A 6,817-nucleotide genomic window follows, 5' to 3' on the forward strand; every position below is an offset into this window, starting at 1 on the left:
CTGTACTGATGACAGTTGTGATGCTGTGTTTCTGTACTAATGGGAATTCTAATGATGTATTTCGATACTGCTGGTGGTTCCGGTGATGTACTTTTGTGCTGTTATTGGTTCTGATCATGTACATATGTAACAATCCGTAAATTGTAAGATTCATGACTATGATAATAAACTCTTGTGCTGTCTGACAAGTTAAGTGCTTTGGATAGGTCAACAAATTCTGATCAGCCAGGGTCCAACATTAGGCTCCCCTGCCAATCAGCTGTTCACAGTTATGGCGGCGGAAGCAGTCGACTAGAAATGCTCAGTTGCGGAGCTGCTCCATCGTCTGATGGTGGCCATGGCTGGGTACTGCACATTCACCTCCTATTGATTTGAATGGAAGGCGCATGTGCAGTACCCAGCCGCTGTCAGAAGATGGAGTAGCTCTGGAACTGAGTATTTTTGGCCACCTTCTGCTGGCGACGGCATCGGGAACAGCTGGTTGGTGGAGATGCCAGGTGTCGGACCCCGGCCGATCAGACATTGAAGACGTATTGTAAGGATAGGCCATCAATGTAAAAGTAGTGGATAACCCTCTTTAATCGCATTTAATTACACACGTGACATTCTATGATGTGAATGTTTAGTCCACATGTATCTGAAGAAACATGCCAAACTCTGTGCTCTGTGTCATACTGCAAGTCGATGTGTGTAATTTAATGGCATTAAGGCACTTAGCACTTTTTTCCCCATACATATGTTAATGATGGATTTTATATGAGTGTTTATGTGCACAATTTTTTATCTGCCTTAAATGATTGTTTTATCAATATTTATGTAGTTTTATCACTAATTACTTGTAAATTGCATTTTGATTGATATCTGCCTGTATACTTACATGGTGTATCACAATGTTGTGTGAGAAAGTTTCTGTAGTGGAACCAAAACATTTACAAATCGGCAACAAAAGCGTCCTGCAGTTTTCACTTTCAAGCCTTAAATTGCTGCTTTATGTTCCATATGGTCGCAATCATTGGTTATTGTCAGAATGTGTAATGTCATATATTAGCGTCATCTGTGGCTCTCATGCTATTTAAGCCTTATATGCCTCACATATTGTAGACATACCATACTTTGCCACATTTGAGACTGCATTTTTGAATTACATATACGTATTTGATTGTTCCAATGATTGTGATCTAGCCTTTCACAGATGTAGCCCTTGGAGTGGTCCAGGTTTTATACTTTTATCTACGCTTACAAGTATTGTCACCCTCATCCCTAATAAAAATGTATTTTTTGCACTTTAAAAACTCGTTTGTTCTCCTTGCTATTGCATAATCATGAGTTTGTGCTACCCGTGTGGCCCTCAGACACTTAGGACCCCCGGGATTTTCTTGAGCATGGTTTTCTGGAATTTTGTCTATATACCATGGACAGGCAGCCTGCTCGCACTGAGGTATGTGCTAGTGTCATCTCCTTTTAGTGTTTCCGTGTTTGCCATACATTACCAGCCTGGCTTGTACCTCACCCTGTCTATTGTCCTCACCATCACCATTGTATTAACTGAACTCTGGCTGCTCAACACTTGACTTATTTGACCTTGCTTCTCTTCTCAGATCATGTCTTTGCCTCACGTCTTCAACTTCACCTAACGGTACCTACCAACAACCGTATTTTCGGTCAGAGTTCTGTCTGTCCAAAAAAAATTACCTCCCACCTACAGAACTCGGGCCAAGATTATTCATTAGGCTATTTAGATTAATTTTTCATATGGACCGAAAGTCATCATGAAAAAAAAGTGCTTAAGTGTCTTCCATATTTCAGATGAGACTTGCCCCCATTCAAGTCTATGGGTGCACAAAATAATCGGATCCTCAGATAATCAGTGTAACATCCATTATTTTCCATGAATACATTGACATTATTCAATATAACAGGAAGGAAAGAGTTAAATATGTGCTGTCAATGGAGGAAACCAGGAAGTAGTTTATTGAGTCTACACGTTTCAAAGCCTGAGGCTTCTTTTTCAGGATATCACAGTACACCTCACTGGACACGTGGGCAGGTTCCCTGCCGGTTGACTAGCAGGTGGAATCACTGGACACATGGGCAGGTTTTCTTCCTGTCAGCTAGCAGGCAGGATCACTGGACAGTGGTTAGTTTCCTTCCTGTCAGCCAGCAGGCAGGATCACTGGACACATGGGCAGGTTTCTTTCCTCTGTTTGCAGGCAGGATCACTAGACACATGGGCAGGTTTCCTTCCTGTTGGCTAGTAGGCAGGATCACTGGACACATGGGCAGGTTTCCTTCCTGTCAGCTAGCAGGCAGGATCACTGGACACATGGGCAGGTTTCCTTCCTCTGTTTGCAGGCAGGATCACTGGACACGTGGGCAGGTTCCCTGCCGGTTGACTAGCAGGTGGGATCACTGGACACATGGGCAGCTTTCCTTCCTGTCAGCCAGCAGGCAGGATCACTGGACAGTGGTTAGTTTCCTTCCTGTCAGCCAGCAGGCAGGATCACTGGACACATGGGCAGGTTTCTTTCCTCTGTTTGCAGGCAGGATCACTAGACACATGGGCAGGTTTCCTTCCTGTTGGCTAGTAGGCAGGATCACTGGACACATGGGCAGGTTTCCTTCCTGTCAGCTAGCAGGCAGGATCACTGGACACATGGGCAGGTTTCCTTCCTGTCAGCTAGCAGGCAGGATCACTGGACACATGGGCAGGTTTCCTTCCTGTCAGCTAGCAGGCAGGATCACTGGACAGTGGTTAGTTTCCCTCCTGTCAGCCAGCAGGCAGTATCGCTGGACACATGGGCAGGTTTACTTCCTCTGTTTGCAGGCAGGATAACTAGACACATGGGCAGCTTTCCTTCCTGTTGGCTAGTAGGCAGTATCACTGGACACATGGGCATGATTTTTTTCTCTCAGTTAGAGAGTGCATTCATAGGGAGGATATAGAGAGAGCAGCTGCATGGGGAGGATTTAGAGAACAGCTGCATAGAGAGGATATATAGAGAGCAGCTGTGTAGAGAGGATATAGAGAGCAGCTGCGTAGAGATGATTTAGAAAGCACCTGCATAGAGAAGATATAGAGCTAGCGGCTGTGCAGGGAGGATATAGAGTGGCTGTGTAGAGAGGATATAGAGAACAACTGCATAGGGAGGATATATAGAGAGTGGCTGTGTAGAGAGGATATAGAGAGTGTCTGCATAGAGAGGATATAGAGCTAGCGGCTGTGCAGGGAGGATATAGAGAGAGTGGCTGTGCAGGGAGGATATAGAGAACTGCTGCATAGAAAAGATATAGAGAGAGCTTCTGCATAGAGAGGATATAGAGCTAGCAGCTGTGCAGGGAGGATATAAAGAGAGTGGCTGTGTAGAGAGAATATAGAGTGTTTGCATAGAGAGGATATAGAGCTAGCGGCTGTAAAGGGAGGATATAGAGAGAGTGGCTGTGTAGAGAGAATATAGTGTGTTTGCATAGAGAGGATATAGAGCTAGCGGCTGTGAAGGGAGGATATAGAGAGAGTGGCTGTGTAGACAGGATATAGAGAAGGGCTGCATAGTGAAGATATAGAGGGAGCTTCTGCATAAAGAGAATATAGAGCTAGCGGCTGTGCAGGGAGGATATAGAAAGTTGCTGTGTGGAGGATATAGAGAGAGTGGCTGTGTACAGAGGATATAGAGAGAGTGGCTGTGTGGAGGATATAGAGAGAGTGGCTGTGTACAGAGGATATAGAGAGAGTGGCTGTGTGGAGGATATAGAAAGTGGCTGGGTAGAGGATATAGAGAGAGTGGCTGTGTACAGAGGATATAGAGAAAGCGGCTGTGTGGCGAGGATATAGAGAGAGCAGCTGTGTACAGAGGATATAGAGAGCAGCTGTGTACAGAGGATATAGAGAGCGGTTGTGTAGACAGGATATAAAAAGCTTGGCTGTGTAGAGAGGATATAGAGAGAGCGGCTATGTACAGAGGATATAGAGAGAGGTTGCGTAGACAGGATATAAAAAGTTTGGCTGTGTAGAGAAGATATAGAGAGAGCGGCTGTGTGGAGGATATAGAGTGGCTGGTTAGAGGCTATAGAGAGAGCTGCTGTGTAGAGGATATAGAGAGAGTGGCTGGGTAGAGGATATATAGAGAGCAGCTGTGTACAGAGGATACAGAGAGCGGCTGTGTGGCGAGGATATAGAGAGCGGCTGTGTATAGAGGATATAGAGAGTGGCTGTGTGGAGGATATAGAGAGAGCAGCTTTGTACAGAGGATATAGAGAGAGTGGCTGTGTATAGAGGATACAGAGTGGCTGCGTAGGGTGGATATAGAGAGAGTGGCTGTGTATAGAGGATACAGAGGAAGCGGCTGTGTATAGAGATTATAGAGAGCGGCTGTGTATAGAGGATATAGAGAGCGGCTGTGTAGGGTGGATATAGAGAGAGTGGCTGTGTAGAGAGGGTACAGAGGAAGCGGCTGTGTATAGAGGATATAGAGAGCGGCTGTGTAGGGTGGATATAGAGAGAGTGGCTGTGTAGAGAGGGTACAGAGGAAGCGGCTGTGTATAGAGGATATAGAGAGCGGCTGTGTATAGAGGATATAGAGAGCGGCTGTGTATAGAGGATATAGAGAGCGGCTGTGTAGGGTGGATATAGAGAGTGGCTGTGTAGAGAGGGTACAGAGGAAGCGGCTGTGTATAGAGGATATAGAGAGCGGCTGTGTAGGGTGGATATAGAGAGAGTGGCTGTGTAGAGAGGGTACAGAGGAAGCGGCTGTGTATAGAGGATATAGAGAGCGGCTGTGTAGGGTGGATATAGAGAGAGTGGCTGTGTAGAGAGGGTACAGAGGAAGCGGCTGTGTATAGAGGATATAGAGAGCGGCTGTGTATAGAGGATATAGAGAGCGGCTGTGTATAGAGGATATAGAGAGCGGCTGTGTATAGAGGATATAGAGAGCGGCTGTGTAGGGTGGATATAGAGAGTGGCTGTGTAGAGAGGGTACAGAGGAAGCGGCTGTGTATAGAGGATATAGAGAGCGGCTGTGTAGGGTGGATATAGAGAGAGTGGCTGTGTAGAGAGGGTACAGAGGAAGCGGCTGTGTATAGAGGATATAGAGAGCGGCTGTGTAGGGTGGATATAGAGAGAGTGGCTGTGTAGAGAGGGTACAGAGGAAGCGGCTGTGTATAGAGGATATAGAGAGCGGCTGTGTATAGAGGATATAGAGAGCGGCTGTGTATAGAGGATATAGAGAGCGGCTGTGTATAGAGGATATAGAGAGCGGCTGTGTAGGGTGGATATAGAGAGTGGCTGTGTAGAGAGGGTACAGAGGAAGCGGCTGTGTATAGAGGATATAGAGAGCGGCTGTGTAGGGTGGATATAGAGAGAGTGGCTGTGTAGAGAGGGTACAGAGGAAGCGGCTGTGTATAGAGGATATAGAGAGCGGCTGTGTAGGGTGGATATAGAGAGAGTGGCTGTGTAGAGAGGGTACAGAGGAAGCGGCTGTGTATAGAGGATATAGAGAGCGGCTGTGTATAGAGGATATAGAGAGCGGCTGTGTATAGAGGATATAGAGAGCGGCTGTGTATAGAGGATATAGAGAGCGGCTGTGTAGGGTGGATATAGAGAGTGGCTGTGTAGAGAGGGTACAGAGGAAGCGGCTGTGTATAGAGGATATAGAGAGCGGCTGTGTATTGAGGATATAGAGAGCGGCTGTGTATAGAGGATATAGAGAGCGGCTGTGTAGGGTGGATATAGAGAGAGTGGCTGTGTAGAGAGGGTACAGAGGAAGCGGCTGTGTATAGAGGATGCAGAGAGCGGCTGTGTATAGAGGATATAGAGAGCGGCTGTGTATAGAGGATATAGAGAGCGGCTGTGTAGGGTGGATATAGAGAGTGGCTGTGTAGAGAGGGTACAGAGGAAGCGGCTGTGTATAGAGGATATAGAGAGCGGCTGTGTATAGAGGATATAGAGAGCGGCTGTGTATAGAGGATATAGAGAGCGGCTGTGTATAGAGGATATAGAGAGCGGCTGTGTAGGGTGGATATAGAGAGTGGCTGTGTAGAGAGGGTACAGAGGAAGCGGCTGTGTAGATAGGGTACAGAGGAAGCGGCTGTGTATAGAGGATATAGAGAGCGGCTGTGTAGGGTGGATATAGAGAGCGGCTGTGTAGAGAGGGTACAGAGGAAGCGGCTGTGTATAGAGGATATAGAGAGCGGCTGTGTATAGAGGATATAGAGAGCGGCTGTGTATAGGGGATATAGAGCGGCTGTGTATAGAGGATATAGAGAGCGGCTGTGTATAGAGGATATAGAGAGCGGCTGTGTAGGGTGGATATAGAGAGTGGCTGTGTAGAGAGGGTACAGAGGAAGCGGCTGTGTATAGAGGATATAGAGAGCGGCTGTGTATAGAGGATATAGAGAGCGGCTGTGTAGGGTGGATATAGAGAGCTGCAGGATCACTGGACACGTGGGCAGGTTCCTTGCCTTCCAGCATACAGTCACCAGCAGGGAAATACAATCGTGTGCAGGTAAATCACTAGTGAAGAGCTCACTCTGCTGCACATCTGCAGTTGCTAGAAAGCCCTTTTATCTCCAGCTTTGCCATGTGTAACCTGCACAGGAGCCCAGCCGTTAGCGATAAAGGGCTTTTAATATGAGCCCCTGCTTCCTGGCAGCACCACAAGGCCACTGCCCTCTCCACACGCCGCAGCTTGTAGCTGGCGCCCTGCTCGGATGCTAATACACGCAGCAGCCTTGCGAGGTCGCTGTACATATTGAGCACAGCCCTTCTGTCAGGTTCAGCATGACAACTCCTCTTTCCTATTTTTCTATGACGCCTGAGTCACTC

Source organism: Anomaloglossus baeobatrachus, chromosome 2, assembly GCF_048569485.1.
Source record: "Anomaloglossus baeobatrachus isolate aAnoBae1 chromosome 2, aAnoBae1.hap1, whole genome shotgun sequence".
Lineage (NCBI taxonomy): Eukaryota > Metazoa > Chordata > Amphibia > Anura > Aromobatidae > Anomaloglossus > Anomaloglossus baeobatrachus.